This window comes from Chiloscyllium punctatum, chromosome 9 (genome assembly GCF_047496795.1).
Source record: "Chiloscyllium punctatum isolate Juve2018m chromosome 9, sChiPun1.3, whole genome shotgun sequence".
Taxonomy (NCBI): domain Eukaryota; kingdom Metazoa; phylum Chordata; class Chondrichthyes; order Orectolobiformes; family Hemiscylliidae; genus Chiloscyllium; species Chiloscyllium punctatum.
The window spans coordinates 119,078,550-119,096,559 of record NC_092747.1 but is presented as its reverse complement, the minus strand read 5'-3'; positions in this window follow the sequence as shown (position 1 = coordinate 119,096,559).

Genomic DNA, 18,010 nt, shown 5'->3' with positions numbered 1-18,010 from the left:
CCTGGTGAAGTCAGAGATAGGAAGAACTCAAAGCATTGAATCAGGAATTTAGGTCGAGTGAATTGACAGGACACCAAGTGAGTAACTAGTGAACTTAGGTCTATGAGCGAAAATAAGGAATTATTAACACCTTTTACTTTGTTATAAATAGTTTTAGTTATAAATTTGCTAAGTCTGATTTGAACTGTAAACATGGAACTGAATTCTGTACCTAGTGTTCAGTTGTGATGCATTAAGAAAATGAAGAAAGCTGTAGAGAGGAAACTGTGCTTCAAGATTAGTTCGGGTTTTGCTGCAACCTATCAGTAGTACTGCTACATTCTAATAATGCCTGAATAATGTGTTGTAAATTGAATATTTTAGAGTTTTATAATGGTATTTTAACCTGTTTATTGCTCAATTATTAGTCTCCTGCAACGTATTTACATACGCCTTGACTCTGTGGAAGCCACACCTTTGACAGTAGGAGTACCATTACTCCCCAAATTGGCATCTGTGTTCTATGTTACAACTTCATGCGGGTCGTTACCCTTTACTGTTCTGGCGAAAACCTCAGCAGAGACATGAACTGTGTGTGCTAGAAGTAGGCAGGTCTTAGCCTCAGTCAGCATACAACGAAGGCTTGACACCTGCCATTTATAATCTTGCCACTCCTGCTAGCACCCTCTGTTAAACACATATGTGCTGAACACGTGTTTAGCAGCAGGACAAAGACACTGTCAGTGGTGCTATTTAGAAGCGTGATCAAATAGTTTTCAGGTCGGTTACTGGTTGACTTCTTCAGACTGTGACTTTTTAATTGTTATTTAAGGTTGTCAAGAACTGGTGTTGCACATGGTGATGGATTTTTCTCTGACCACAAGAGTTGTAGTTGTGACGACTTGCTCCTATGAGTGGTCTAGTTCCAATCCCCCCTTAGACATCAACATGACAGGGAGATTGGGGGAACTAAACAAGCTTGCAGAGGGAGATGGAGGCAGTTTGTGAGAGACCTGATCCATCCATAGTCTTCAGGGAGCATTTCTCTCGGCTAGGATCAATTAATCGGGATTTGGATTGTTGGAGAAGTTGAGTTTTGGGGCAAGTAGTCACAGAAAGGTACCCTGTGGGATCGGTGTGTTGTTTTCCCGATCTATGACCATCACAATCAGATTTCAGAACACAAGGACAAGAGCTGGATGAGGTAACTGCCCACAATTTATTAAATAGCCACTTAAAATCATTAATGATCTTGTTGGCAGCTCATGGGGAGCAGATTAAAATTTTCATTCCATGGACTGAGTTCTGAACCATAACATGGATTAGAAGGCCATGTTATGGGAGGGAATAAGCTGCAATGTCTAGACAATGTCCCTGTGCTTTTATTGGGGAGGCAATGGTCATTGGTATTCTCACTGGACCACTAGTCAAGAAACTCAGCTAATGACCTGGGAAACTGAGATGAAGTCCCACCACAGCAAATAATGGAATTTGAAGTCAATAAAAGAATCTGGAATTAAGGGTCTAATGATGACCATGTTGATTGTCAGGAAAATTCCATCTGGTTCACTTTAGGGAAGGAAATAGAGTCATAGAAATGTACAGCATGGAAACAGACCCTTCGGTCCAACCCGTCCATGCCGACCAGGTCTCCCAACCCAGTTTAGCCCCACCTGCCAGCACCTGGCCCATATCCCTCCAAACCCTTCCTATTCATATACACATCCAAATGCCTCTTAAATGTTGCAATTGTACCAGCCTCCACCACATTCTCTGGCAGCTCATTCCATGCACGTACCACCCTCTGCAGTGAAAAAGTTGCCCCTTAGGTCTCTTTTATATCTTTCCCCTCTCACCCTAAACCTATGCCCTCTAGTTCTGGACTCCCCCACCCCAGGGAAAAGACTTTGTCTATTTATCCTATCCATGCCCCTCATAATTTTGTAAACCTCTATAAGGTCACTCCTCAGTCTCCGACGCTCCAGGGAAAACAGCCCCAGCCTGTTCAGCCTCTCCCTGTAGCTCAAATCCTCCAACCCTGGCAACATCCTTGTAAATCTTTTCTGAACCCTTTCAAGTTTCACAACATCTTTCTGATAGGAATCTGTCATCCTTACCTGGTCTGGCCCACATGTGAATGCAGATTCACACCAATGTGATTGACTCTTAACTACCCTCTGGGGAATTATGGTTGGGCAATAATTGCTGGCCTAGCCAGTGATGACCACATCCTGTGAGTGATAAGATAAAGGTGGAATTAACAGAGGTTTGGAGGACTGAAGATTGAGATTGCCTTCATTGTGCTGACAGCAGAAATATGACCACCATTCTTACTAACAGCAAACCACCAAGGTACAATTGAAAAAGAAACCTCAATAAGAACCAACATAAAAGCAGAAAGTTGTGCTAACGTGAAACAAACACAGCTTGCAGCAGAAATTCAGCAGGTCTAGCAGCATGTGTGGAGAGAGAAAAACAGAGTTTGTGTTTCCAGTCCAAAATGATTCTTCATCAAAACTTTCTCCAGCATTCTCTGAGTTTGTTTCCAATTTCCAACATCCACAGTATTTTGCTTTTAATTGTGGCAGCATTTGGCAAGTCAATCAGCATCTGTAAAATGAAAAGAGGTAACATTTAAATATTGGTCCTTTTTACGGCCACCTGCCATTCATAATCTTGCCACTCCTGCTAGCACCCTCTGTTAAACACATATGTGCTGAACACGTGTTTAGCAGCAGGACAAAGACACTGTCAGTGGTGCTATTTAATGTCTCCTTTGACTTCATTATTATTGGACTTCACCTCTGTATGTAGGATATCTGTCGAAGTTATGTGTGATGCAGAAGTTGCTGTTAATGTTAGAACTGATTGGATCTGCATCCAAAATGTTCTATTCTATTTTTTCATTTGGAGAGTCTTACAGATCTAATTAGAAAATCTCATTTTTGTACTATTTTCAGATTTTTGCACTTCTTAAAATTTTCATTTGTAACTGCCAACTGAATTTGTGTGTTAACCTGAAGAGAATCCTGAACAAAACTCCCAAGTTCCTTTCTGCTTCAGATTTCCAAAGATGGTTCCTTCTGCCATCAGGAAACCATGAGGCTGGATAATATTGATAAACTACTTGGGTGGTAATCTCTTCATTGTCATCTCTGATGTGCTCACCTCTTAACTAATGGAGGTGAGGACCTTTGCTGTGCATCTCTGTGTCATTAGTAGCACTGATGGGTCTATTCTGAAGAGTCAAGTATGTGTCCTCTGTTTATCATTATATTGTTGCTGCATCCTCTCTGAGTAATGCTGCCATTCTCTTAAGGGTGCAGCTCATTCGTTCAATGCAGTGAGCCATGGTGGAGCAGAATCGCTGCATAGACCCCTTCATTCTCATCCGATGATTCCACAGTATGTCAGGTAATGTGAGCAAACATTACATGCAGGTTCTTCAAATAGAGACTCCATCTTTAAGACACTCTGGTCTCTGTACCTACATTCATTTGAGTCCTGTCTTCCAACAGTGACAAGCCACAGCAGACTCAGTCTGCAGCATCTTTTCATCCATTTCACCCCGAGGTATTTGGTAACACGCTAGAGCTCATCAAGGTTCCTTTATCTGCATTGGCAGAGGCTGTACTGTTAAGACATGATCCTTTCAGTTCTGAGATGTGGTCCTCCTCCAAGCCCACTGGGACTTGTTCCCACATGTAACTCCTGACCCTCTGGTGTCAACCACCTGATGAAGGAGCAGCGCTCTGAAAACTAGTGCTTCCAAATAAACATGCTGGACTATAACCTGGTGTTGTGTGGTTTTTAACTTTGTACATTCTCGGTGTGTCCTTTCACTCTCCTGTGCATTCTGCTCCCTTTTGACAGGCAAGGTAGAGAATAATACAGTTAGCATAAGGAATCCCTCCCTTTCAATTTCTAGTCTCTATTCTCATTAGGTATGATTTGGAGATGCCGGTGTTGGACTGGGGTGTACAAAGTTAAAAATAACACAACACCAGGTTATAGTCCAACAGGTTTAATTGGAAGCACACTAGTTTGCTTTCAATTAAACCTGTTAGACTATAACCTGGTGTTGTGTGATTTTTAACTTTGTACACATTAGGTATGACAGACTGCAACTCCAACCGCCTAACCAGCAACACTCAGTTCTACTCAAAGGTTATGTGTGACCTCCAGAACACTCTTCTATCGTGAGGAAACCAGTACGCTTCTTCAGAATGCCCGTCACTTTGACACTCTGTTAAATGTTGACCGGGCGTATTTCTGTCAACATTCAGATTGACAAACCACATGAGGTTACTGGAGGTATTTCTAGCACTGTATCCAATTGCTCCTCAGCACTACTCTGCTGTTGACATTACATGTCACCTCCAGCCATATCTTCTTGCTCAGGCTTGGTGCCCCCAAGTGTCACAGGCAAAGAAAGGAATGTTGCAATGTTGTAGCCCTGGTATAGAAATCCTTCCTGTCCGTTGCCTTATGCTCCTTTCTCAGGTTATGCATCCACTTTGTGGAGCACAATGCCCTCATCAATAGTAGCATTCATCCTTGAAGTCAGGTCCACTTTTGGCTTAGTCACATCTCCTTTGCACATCTGCTGCTGTTAACTGGACAGCAAACACAGCTTCTGATGAATTAAATAGGGCTGCAGTGATGACATTTCAGCACAAGCATGTTTGCGCGTCAGCACTGTCTTGGGACCCGTAAATAACTGATTGGAGGGGCTCGCTGATTAGACTAGATTAATAGCCCCAATCTGGGAACTCATATTCTATGAGGTCCACCTGGCTAACTTCGTTACAATCACTACAGTGTGCAATATTTTCATTTTACAAAAGAGGTGCTCACCTTTTATTCTGGTGTTTATCTTCTCTTTTCTATTGGTTAAAATCGGCTCCAGTGTGATTGCAGCCTCAGTGTTTCATTTAGATTTGACATGAACGTTGTATTCTGTGGAAGGATATTGGAAATCAGACCAAGATACTAAACCATTTTCTGCTGTAACACTTTTTCTTATTTGCGCCCATGATATTTTGGGAAGTCATTTTTCTCTTCTGTTGTTGATTGTTCCGTGAAACTTTGCCATCTTCTATTTCATGCCTGAGAAGACAGACAGATAGATTGCAGCCTGTTGTGTGTCAATGTCTCTCTTGATCCAGCTGTCTAGAGGTCCTTGAGAGCCTTGCATTCTGATTATTTGCTTAGCTTTTCTCCGGCTGTGGATCTCCACATGCTGGCTCTGTCTAGCATGATGACCTAAACAAAAATGCGAAGGGAAATACTGCAGATACTGTAAGAGAAATACAATCCCCTGTAAAAGCTTTCCAAACATAGAGATCAAAGATTTTAGGTATTAATGACTGCTTCCATTTATCACATGTCATCTGCTAATGACAATTTTTACATGGCCACTTCTGATTTCAGTCAAACTATAATTTATTTATTTGCGAACTAAATTGGCACCTCCTTTTATCTTACACCATCATCCCTATTTTCAGCAAAAAAACTCCAGGCATCTAACTTTGCACACACCTCCTGTTCCGTTTTATCCCCTCCATGCTCCACCTCCTTTCCCTACCTCTGCACATTTCCAGCTCTAACATTTCTCCGTTCAATTGGAAGGTCACAGACCTGAGACATCAGTTCTTTCTCCATGGAAACAGCCTGACCCAGTGAGCATTTCCAGCACTTATATTGGTTATCTAGTTCTCAGAGGAGAACAGGCAAAGAACAGAATACATTTCCCCACCTAGAACTTCCATACTGACCAAAAGTGTAAAGAAGGCCATTTTGATGTTTGGTGGCAGGGTATGGTTTTACCTCAGATTAATTTATATTGAGATGTGTCAGGCTTGAATGACTTGGGATAGAGTTTGTATTTTTGGGCATAACTAGCGGTTCTGTGGCAAACTGCCCAGAATCGTACATATTTTGGGTGGTGTTTTATTCACCGATCTTTGCACAAATTTACATATAATTGTACAAAAAGAAATGCCCGAGGCAGTGTAAGTGGGCAACATTTTAAAATTAATTTAACAGAGATATTCCACTGAAATGTTCCTTGACATATTTGAGTGAATTTGCTTCACTACAAGTCAATCAGTCTGACATCAGTGATTGGAAATCACAGATCACAGAGTATGTCCAGTGTGGAAGCAGGCCATTCAGTCCATCGAGTCCACACCAACCTTCCGAAGAGCATCCCACCCAAACCTACCCTCCGCAATATCATTGTAACCCTACATTTCCCATGGCTAATTACCAAGCCTACGCATGCCTGAACACTATATTTAGCATGGCCAACCCACTTAACCTATACATGTTTGGACTGTGGGAGGAAACCAGAGCACCCAGGTGTACCATACATAGGTTAGTTAGAAAGTTAAGAATTCATATTAGTATGAACAGACATTGGTAACCAGACAAAAGTCAGAAGGGGTGGGGGCATAACAAATCATTTTCAAATTGGCAGACAGTGAATATTGGAGCCCTTCGAGAATCATTACCAATACTTCAGCTATTAACAATCTATGTTAATGACTTAGATGCAGAGACAGAGAGCAATGTATCTAGGGTAAATGATGATACAAAGCTATAGGAAATGTAAACTGTGGGGAGGACACAGAGAGTCTACAAAGAATTAGAGATATACTAAATGAGTGGACAGCAAGGTATCAGATGGAGTAAAATGTTGGAAAGTGTGAAGTTATTCAGTCTGGTCATAAAAATAAAACTCTACGTGAGGCATGGATTGAGTCATAATCTATGCATGCCTCATGTGGATAGGTGAGGCGTTCTCCTCAGTTGAAGGGTCAATAATCAGAGGGCATAGTTTTAAGGTGGTTCAGAGAGGGTTGAAGGAAAACAAAATTCACCCAGAGGCTGGTGGGGTCTGGAATGCACTGCCAGTGAGGACAGTTGAGGCGGGAAACCTTACAATCTTTAAAAGGTACATGGATGAAATCTCATAACATTCAAGGCCCTGGGCCTATTTCTGAAAACTGGGACTGATGTAGATTTACTGTTGTCTTGGTGTACAGACTTGATGGACCCTTTTAGTACTGTATCATTCCATTTCTATCATAAGCAGAAATGTGAAAGTTTAAAATGTTGATATCCCCAAAGAGACTTGACTATTCTCGTACTAGGAAAACAGAAAGTCAGCATGCAGGGGTGGAAACCACATGAGGAGGCAAGTTGCATGTTCTCCTTTCTTGCAGATGAATGGGAATAAAGAAATGAAGAAATCTTCTTTAAATCTTGGATAGGGTTTTGGTGTATCCACATCCGCCAACTTTGTGCAGCGTTAGCTTCTATAGTTATGGAAGTTATACCTGGACTGGAGGTTGTCTGGCGAATATTCACTAATGTTGATCCTCGAGATGGGAGGTTATCCTATGATGAGAGGCTGAGTAAATTTTGCCTTTATATTCTCTGGGGTTTAAAAGAATGAAAGGAATATGATTGAGAAACAGAAACATAAAATATTCTGAAGGAGCTTGATAGTGTAGACACTGAAAAATAATATGCACTAACGAAGGCATGTAAAACACAAGGACATTGTCTTGGGATACGAGGCAGATTAAAAGATCTCGCACTTTACTGTCCAAGGTGGCATACACAGTTCACTGTTCGGAAAGGACGCTTCAGGATTGAATTTATGAATTATTCTTCCTCAGCAATCTGCGCTCTTTGGAAAGTGATTCCTCACTGTGCATGAATTTTTCCATTGAGCTACATGAAATGCTGTAAATTAATAAGCACCTCCACAATTTGGGCGCATTTTTGAGAGTAATGGACCGTGATGGACTCCGTGCAACCTCTGGTGGAATGTGTGCCATTTGATAATCATACTTTTCTTTGGCCAAAATATTTCTCAACAGCAGTCACTGCTAAAGTAGTTGCATATTTTATAAGCTGTCGAGTACTTGCTCACCTTCTCCTCTAATACAATGTTCAAGCATTGCCTTCTTAAAGGTCAGTGCCACGTCCTTATGGTGAAAATGTAGGTCTCCACTCCCAAAATGCATTGATCCCACGGCACAGGCTTTCAGGCAAACAAAGAAAAAGCACTGGATTTGTTGCATGTCAACTATTGTCCATCTCTGCTACGAATTGTTATGTTTTAGGCCTCAGAAACTTAAGAGCTCATACCAGTTTCTATGTCCAAACAAAAGCCTTCTTTTATTCAGTTTTCAGTCATGGATGTTGCCCCACATAATTTGTATTTATTGCCCATCTCTAGTTGTGATATGGTGGTGATAAGCTGCCTTCTTGAACTACTGCAATCCAGGGTTCAATTCCAGCCTCTGGCAGCTGGCTGTGTGGAGTTTGCATATTCTCCCCATGTCTGCGTGCATTTCCTCCTGGTGCTCCACTTTCCTCTCAATTCAAAGATGTGCAAGTTAGGTGAATTAGCTCAATTGCTCATAGTGTCCAGGGATGTGTATGTAAGGAGCATTAGTCTCAGGTAAATGTAGGGGAATGGGTTTGTGGGTTAATCTTTGGAACGTCGGTGCAGACCTGTTGGGCCAACAGGCCCATTTCCACTGTAGGGGTTCTGTGACATCTATACCGGAGGGAAGCATGATGTTAATCATGATATGAACCAGAATAGGCCATTCAGCACATTGAGTCTGCCTTGCCACTTCATATAGAGACACAAAAACTACAGATGCTGGAATCCAAAGTAGACAGGCAGGAGGCTGGAAGAAGTCAGCAAGTCAGGCAGCATCAGGAGGTAAAGTTGATGTTTTGGATGATTGTGACTGATCAATCATTTCAATGTTTTTACCTGCTTTATCCCTACTTTCAACAAACTCAAAGACTGAGCTTACACACACACACACACACACACACACACACACACACACACACACACTCACACACACACACACACACACACACACACACACACACACACACACACACACACACACACACACCGCCCCTTGACAGAATACCAAAGGTTCACAGCTCTGAGTAAAAATACATTCTTCTCATCTCAGACTTAAATGGCATCTTCCTCATTTTTAAGTTGTGGCTTCTGGTTCTAGACTCCAACTGGGAGTGATCACAATTTTTTGGGGACTGCAGATTAATTTGTCAAAATCTCCGAGATCCAGAATGTGTAATGTAAATTAACATTGCAGGTACATGTTAAGCCAACCTGCTTCAAGGTGTGCTGCTGAGTAGACTGTTGTAAATTTGTAATCAAGACCATTCAATAAATTAATTGAGTTGAAGAAAAGTTAAGAAAAATAGCTAGAGAATGAATAAATGATAAGAAGGGTTTGGAGGGATATGGGCCAGGTGCTGGCAGGTGGGACCAGATTGGGTTGGGATATCTGGTCGGCATGAATGGGTTGGACCGAAGGGTCTGTTTCCATGCTGTACATCTCTATGACTATGACTCTATTTGGTGTAGTTAGAGCCACAATCCTGCTAGAGAGTTTCATCATCTTGACCCAACAACACAGAAGGAACACAAGTTTGGATGGTAAGTGGTTCGGAGGAGAATTTGTAGGTGGTAATGTTCCCACTATTTGCTGCCCTTGTGCTTCTTTACACGACCTATAAAATGTCCACTTTCATCAGTCCAGCTGCCTGCTTGCAATTTAGACGAATTTACTCTGTAACCGCACCAACTGACCTGACTGATCGCAGACAGAACACAGAATAGTTCACAAACAGACCGCATTAAACACTGAATAATTGTATAATTACAACCTATACTTAGAAACAGCCAGAAGAAGAAACAATACAAAATAACTACAACTTGCCTGAGCTGCACAATCAGGTGACATATTTAGAATAAATATAACATAAATAGATTTTTAAAACTTGCTTGCTGTTGAAAATTTCACTGCCCCAAGAATGTGATTTGAACCAATTCATTCAGTGGGCTGCTTAGTTGCTGAGACTATTGATATCTGCATTCATGGTGTAGCAACTCCAATATTCCCATTGGAGGGAAAGAAAATAATGAGAATTCTAGTTTTTGTTGTTATTTAGTAAGCACTCACAATCTCATCCTGGAAAAGTAATGCCAAATGTTTTCTGCAGTTTAGGAAAGGGAGAAATTGGCAAGAAAAACTAATGAAATTTGGATTAAAGGCACACATCACGTTACTTCAACATGCGTGGCAACTGAACAAATGATCATTGGACTGATTAAAAAGTGGTACAGCCTACAAACAAGCTAACAGTTGAAAACGCGGTCATCTAAGCAAGTGATTGTACCAAAAATACAGTGGAAAACAAGATTGCTGTAACTTAAGCTTAAGTACATCTAACATTCTTTCAGTTGCGCAATCCTTAAAAGGCGTACAAAGGTCAAAGACACAAGATATATTCAGAAGGAGTGCCCCATTCCAGCAGATGTATAGTAAGAGCAGTTGTTGGACCGTGATGATCCAGTGACTGCAATTCACAGAAAATTGCGACTGCAGACCAATAAACTTCCTGAAGTGCATTCTTTGCTTCTGATGTGGGAAGGTCTAGATTTCAGAGCCACTATTATTGCTGAGGAAGTCTTTGTGATTGATGACACTCGAATAAGGATCTTCCTAATACCTTCGCGTCTACACTGGCTTACATAACTCCCAATCTTCCTTCCCTACCCACCCAGCTCATTACAGTGAGGATTAATATCACCATTAATTTATAATTCATGGGCAGAAAAGCTCGCCTCATTCCAAATTATGAATAAATATTTATTAATTGTGATTAGAATTTGAACAGAAGTGAAGGTTTAAAATATTTAAAGCTTGAAAAAATATCAAGGAAGCTCAGAAAATGTTGTTGTAAAATTTCCCACTGAGAAATTTTTAAAGTAAAATAACTTGTCTGAAATATGAAGCATTTCAGATATTTTTGCCTGAGGGACAGTTTCACTGAATTAAATCAGTGATAGCACCTTAACCAACAGAACACTTGATTGGGCACTACTCAAATTATGTTCTAAGACATTACTAATATGAACAACGTGCATACTGACATCTCAGAATTACATGTTACTAGTCAATGAATGCTATATATTGTGGAAAAGTATGCCAGTTTTTAAATAAATTTCCAGTAGTTTCTGGTGTGAGGTGTCAACTGGGACCACCAGTCAAAACATTTTCGCTAAAATTTTAATTCTCCGTTGTATCCCCGAAGCTGATAACTCTCTTATTGGCTGAACCACAATTTAATGTTCAGGCTGTTGGGTTCTATTATCTATTGCTATGGTGCAAGCAATGAGCCACCTCATGGATCAACACACCAACAGTTGATGAGTGAGTTAAAGGATAGAAACATAGAAAATAGCAGCAGGGATCGGGTGTTCAGCTCTTTGAGCCCGCTTCACCATTCAACGTGATCATTGCTGATCATCCAACTCAGTAGGAACAAATTACTGCAGATGCTGGAATCTATACTGAAAACAAAAAATACTGGAGATCACAGCATGCCAGGCAGCACCTGTGGAGAGAGAGAGCAAGTTAACATTTCAAATCTGGATTACTCTTCATCAGAGCTGACGCAAAGTGTGAAGGAGGCAGCATGTATGCAATATCGGAATGTGAGAATGGCAGATAAATGGTGTGTCTAACTGCCAGACTGGAAAGGACAGACAGTCCCACTGGGGTGGGGGGTCAGGTTCAACACCTTCAGATTATGAAGTCACTTTCATTTCTTCCCTTTCTTTTAGGCTTACCTGTTACAATCTCTGTTACCATGTTCTCTCTTCCCTCCCCCTACCTCAGTGGGACTGCCTATCCTTTCCAGTCTGATAGTTGGACACACCATTGTTCTGCCATTCTCCCATTCTGAATTTGCATAAACATTGCCCCGTCCACACTTCACGTCAGCTCTGATGAAGAGTCACCTAGACTCGATACTTCAGCTTGCTCTCTTTCTACGGATAATGCCTGCCCTGCTGTGATCTCCAGCATTTTCAGTTTTTGTCCAACTCCCTGTTCCTGCTTTCTCCTTATATCCTTTAAGGCCTTTAGATCTAAGAACTGTATCGAACACCTTCTTAAAAATGTCACTGAATGTTGAATTTAAGTAGCTTATTCCAAACCCTGGGCTGACGCTGGGCAATGACTGCGGACAGAGGCAAGAAGTGTGGAGCTGAAAAAGCACAGCAGGTAAGGTAGCATCGGAGGAGCAGGAGCATCAACGATTCAGGCATAAGCCCTTCATCAGGAAATGACTGCTGTCAACACTGGTGCTGAATTCAAATGCAAATAGACTGCAGGTTGTTGATATACAAAATATTCCACCTCCATCATGACTTTTGGTACATTTTGTCTTCTTTGATACCTCTCAACTTTGTTTTTATCATGACTGCCATTGTTTACCCTTCAGCTAAGTCCCTTAGCTGAGAAAAGATTGATTTCAGGCACTTACACAAGCTAAGCGCCCAATAATTCTCACACTCTGAAATAAGACCTAAGATGCATGAAACAGGGAACTTTGGAATGTATGTTGTACACTCGTTACTGAAAAAGCATTGGATTGGTTTCCATGTTCAGATGTAAATCAGTCAAGACCCTCTCACTCACTAAGAAATTATTGTGCCCAGCAATAAAATCAGTGATTTAAACACTGATCAACACTCCCTGTACCAAAACCTTGCGATTATTAAGTTGCAATGGGAAGGATCATTATATTTCTGAGATTTCACAGGTCTTTTCCTGATTTACAGCGCCAACTTTGGTTGAGTGGCAGTCTTGGACAAATGGGCATGGCCTCAGTGGATGGTCCCACTTCAGGCTGCAGCTTATTTTATTTTGGCTAAGTTTCAGTCCTGCGGAGTTTTTTTTTGGAGGATTTCTCATTTTAAGACCTTACGAGATCTCTTGTTGTATCTTACCAAACTTGCTTCATTAATTATCTATCCCTTGTGTCCAAATCTAGCCCCATTCAAACATGCACTTTCCCCAGAAAATCTCACCACCACTAGACATCCGCCTAGGCTTTGCACCCCTTCAACACCAGTGACCAGTGTCACTGGTGCCCACACCGTGTTTAAAAAGTCACTGTGCCCTGGAATAGTGCTGGAATTCACGCTCTGCCCAGCTCAATGGTGGGCACTCAGAAGGTATCAGAGAAGGGGAAGATGGTGCTGCGATTCTCTACCTGGAGGAGGGGGTGGCCTAGAGGAGGGCAGTCTACTGGAGAGGACAGGTAGCAGAGGTTATGACACCAGGCACGGGCAGCCTGATGAGAGGTTGCCACCCAGGTCATTGCAGTTTGGAGGAATGGCCAGCAATGCCACAAGAAGAGCAATGACCTTCTCCATTCTTCCATCAGTCATGTCACACTCACTCTATCTCTGCTTCTGCAGCCACCTACACCATCTGCAGACTCTACACAGACAGTCACCGGAGGGTGAATGTGAACCCAGATCCCTGGCGCTGTGAGGCAGCAGTCCTAAACACTGAGCCACTATGCCATCCCTACTGTTCAGTCGAAGATATTCACTGGACTATGTGGGGACCGGGCAGTCACACCCATGCCCTTGCTCCCAACCTGATGATCCCCACCCCCACCCCCACTACCATTGTGAGTCCCAACCTCAGAACAGCGCCCCCCCCCACCATCTCAGCAAGATACTGCCTGCTTGCAATACATATGACTTGTAAATTTAACACATTCGGCTTTGCACCCCTTCAACACCACCCTCCCCTCCACACGCCCCCCAACCCCAACACCCAACACATTGGCAATATATCAAATAACTTATGGTATAATGAAGAAAAACGATGCCAGAAAACTGGGAAAATGCAACAGTTAAGACTGTAGAAGAAACAGTCATTTTGCGGAGTTGATAAAACTGGAGATTTATATCATGGACAGACGATGAGATCATTTGAGGAATTTGCTGCTTATTTTCAGCTCTTGTTCTAAGCTTTCAAACTATTTATGAGCAATATGCTTTTTCCATGCAACAGAAGGAACTGCAGATCACGCACTGATATTCTGAAAGAGGAAATGACTTTAAAACCTCATTTTTATTTGAAAGCTCTATCTATTGTTTAGAACTTAACATAAAAACTTGAAATCAATGCAGGTGAACCAAGGAATGAGACTGAGGGATTAGTGTAAATACCATAACATGGAAGATAAGCTCTTGCCTCTACAAAATACAAGTTTTAGATTTGGGATTCTTTTCTAAGCGCTCTATAAAGATTACGTCTCTTCTGAACAGTTACATATTGAAAGTTAGTTATGAAGCTGATGAAAGTACAAATGCGCATCATCCTACGTTCATAGGAATGTAGATGCTTGAATTTTCTCAGAGGGAGGAGGTGAAGAAATGAAAATTTGTCATTAGTTACACTAACCAAACGAGCCCAGTTTTCAAATAAATAAGGAATATTACTTTTTTCTCCTTCTTAAACCTTGCCACAGTAGTTAGTATAAACAGCCAGTGTCCCACCTCAATCTTTCTACTCTCATCACTACTCCTCTCAGTTTCCACATGGAGGAGTAGTGATGAGAGGAGGGTGGAGCAGATAGTTCGCCACCATCAAACCTTGCCACTCACCAGGAAGGTGAGTGGACCGATGTCCCAAACACAACCATCAGCTTGGGACCAGCTGCTGGACACAGAGTCTCAATCCTGGAGGATTCCGGGCGGCGGACACCCTCAGCCCTGTGAAACCCCTCAGGTCAAAAGCAAAAGGTCAAAACCTGCACCCACACCACCCCCCTCACCTCTGTCCAAGGCCCCAAAGGATCCTTTCACATCCACACACTGTGCCCGTTGTTCTTAATGTAGTCTCCTCTATATTGGAGAGACAGAACGCCAACTTACAGAATATTTCAGCGAATACCTCTGGGTCATACAAACCCACCACCCTGTAGCTGAACACTTCAACTCCCCCTCCCACTCCACATGCAAGTCCTGGACCTCCTCCACTGCCAAATCATATTCACCCAACTCCTGGAGGGCAAACACCTCACCTTCCATCTTGGGACACTCCAACCACATGGGATCAATGTTGATTTCACCAGTTTCCTCATTTCCTCTCCCCCCACCTTATCCCAGATCCAACCTTCCAACTCGGCATCACCCTCTTGAACTGTCCTACCTGTCCATCTTCCTCTCCAACTATCTGGTCCAGCCTCCTCTCCAAGCTATTACCATCAGCCCACACCTCCACCTACCTATCACATTCCCAGCTACCTTTCCCCCATCCCCACCCTGTCCCATTCATCCCTCAGCCCCCTCGCACCCCCCCCCTCCCCCCACCTCCCCACACACATTCCTTATACTCAAAGCATCGATTATCCTGCTCCTCAGATGCTGCCTGACTGGCCATGCTTTTCCAGCACCACACCTTTTGACTAACTTCTTCAACAGGCAGGGGTCAGAGTTTGAGCTTGGTGAGCAGGCTGTAGAAGATGAGAGCATGGCTTGGAGCCTAAATTGGACTGAAGAAGAGGAAGGACCAGAAGTTTCATGCAGAGAGTGAAGGAAATCAGGGCAAGAAGCAGGGGGAGGAGCAGACGTTCGGGGCTATTGAGTCATAGTGTGCAGCAGCTCAGACAATGGCATGAGAACTGAGAAACAGCAGTGGGGTGGGTGAACAGCTTTCTTATAATTTCATTCATGACACAAGAGTGTCACTGGTTGGGCCAGCATTTATTATCCATCTCAATTGCCCCTTTAAATGGTGATGGAATGCTTTACCAGCTGGCATAAACTTGGAGGTAAATCCTTTTCTTTTGAGATGCAAGGATAGGACCAGATCATTGGATGAAATGGACGTGGATAGAGATCAATGATAAGGTGGTCAGCACCAAGGTCTTCTTGAACTACTGTAAGTAGACCTGCACTGTAGGTAGGGCTTTTGCCTAAAATGTCGATTCTCCTGCTCCTTGGATGCTGCCTGACCTGGTGCGCTTTTCCAGCACCACACTCTCAACTCTGATCTCCAGCATCTGCAGTCCTCACTTTCTCCTATGCTGTAGGTAGATCCACAATGTTGTTGGGGAGGGAATTCCAGGATTTTGACCCAACTGCAGTGAAGGAATGATGATATATTTCCAAGTCAGGATCGTAACTTATTCAGGATGGTGACAGCTACTTGCTAAAACCACCTGGGCAAAACTTCTGAGTTTGAAAGGCCACAAGCAGTGGAAGACCGCCCTCATGTCTGGAAGACAAGGTATTCTTGATCATGTGATCATGGAAGGTAAACACTAGGAGCTCTATGAATGGAACTCTGCTTCCCAATGAGAGTTAAGCTCTTCATATGGCATATGGTGTACTGGGCTTTATTGGTAGAGGAATTGAGTTCCGGAGTCCTGAGGAGGTTTACCAGGATGTTGCCTGGCATGGTAGGAAGATCGTATGAGGAAAGGCTGAGGCACTTGGGGCTTTTCTCATTGGAGAAAAGAAGGTTTAGGGGAGATTTGATAGAGGTGTACAAGATGATTAGGGGTTTAGATAGGGTTGACAGTGAGAACCTTTTTCCGCTAATGAAGTCAGCTGTTACTAGGGGACACAGCTTTAAATTAAGGGGTGGTAGGTATAGGACAGATGTTAGGGGTAGATTTTTTACTCAGCGGGTTGTGAGTTCATGGAATGCCCTGCCAGTAGCAGTAGTGGATTCTCCCTCTTTATGGTCATTTAAGCGGGCATTGGACAAGCATATGGAGGTTATTGGGCTAGTGTAGGTTAGGTAGGCTTCGGTCGGCGCAACATCGAGGGCCGAAGGGCCTGTACTGCGCTGTATTTTTCTATGTTCTATGTTCTATGGTCTCTTGGTGGATGTGAAGCATCATCCATGATGTCCATTGCAAATAATTTCTTTCTCTGAATAAAACCTTTCAATAAATGTTGATAAAAAAAATGATGCCTCTGGAACAAAAGATCCCTGTTTATACCCTTTGTACAATTCATGTGCTTGAATCTCATGTAGCATACATTTGACCCACTGTGCTTTGTTCCCATTTAATCATATTGCTGAAGGGTTCGGGCTGGAATCAGAAACTGATAAGTATTACAGCTGCATTCCAGACTTATATCAATTGTCACTAAATCTGTCCGACCCTCCAGCTACTCTTTAGACTACACCAGGTAGTGTACATCCACAGTGCCAGGTTTGATCCTTAGCTGAATTCCAAAGTTCATATCACAGCCAACAGCAAGCCAGTTATCCTCCATCTGTATAAGATTGCCATCTCTATCACCACCTTATTTTGTCCGCTACTGAAATCTTTAAGTACATTTTTGTTGCTGAGAAAGTATACTTAGAAACTCTCTGATCATCCTCTAGACCTCCTCAGTTACTCCCTATACAATTTTGATCTTGCTCAAAATTCTCACCTAATGAGATTCATCAACATTTTTGTATTATTCATCTATGGAATGAAGGTGTCTCTGGCTAGGCCAGCATTGATTGCCTGTCTCCACTTGTTCAGATGACAGTTAAAAGTTACCACAATTTTGAGAAGATTTGTAGCTCAGGTTGATGACAAGTCTGTAAGTTAGCTCACTGAACTTGAAGGTTTGTTTCCAGATGTTTTGTCACCACGACTAGGTGACATCATCAGCGAGAATCTCTGGTGAAGTGCGGGTGGTATGTCCTGCCTCTTTATTTATACATCTTGTAGATCTTGGTTTCTTAAGGTGGGTGATGTCATTTCCAATCCTTTCTTTTCAAGGGAAAGTGGATAGGATCTAAATTGATGTGCTTATTGATGGAGCTCTGGTTAGTGGGCCTGGAGTCACATTTAGGCCAGACCAGGTTAGGATGGCAGTTTCCTTCCCTAAAGGACATTAGTGAATCAGATGGGTTTTTCCAACAATCAACAATGGCTTCATGGTCATCTGGAGACTCTTGATTCCATTTTTAAAAATTGAATTCAAATTCCACCATCTTCCACAGCCTTGGTCTGCTGAACATTAGCTGGGTCTCTGGATTAACAGTCCAGTGGTAATACTATTAGGTTATTTCCCCCACAAATTATGCTAACCCTGCTCATCTTCAATTCTCCAATGCACCAAATTCAGAATCTT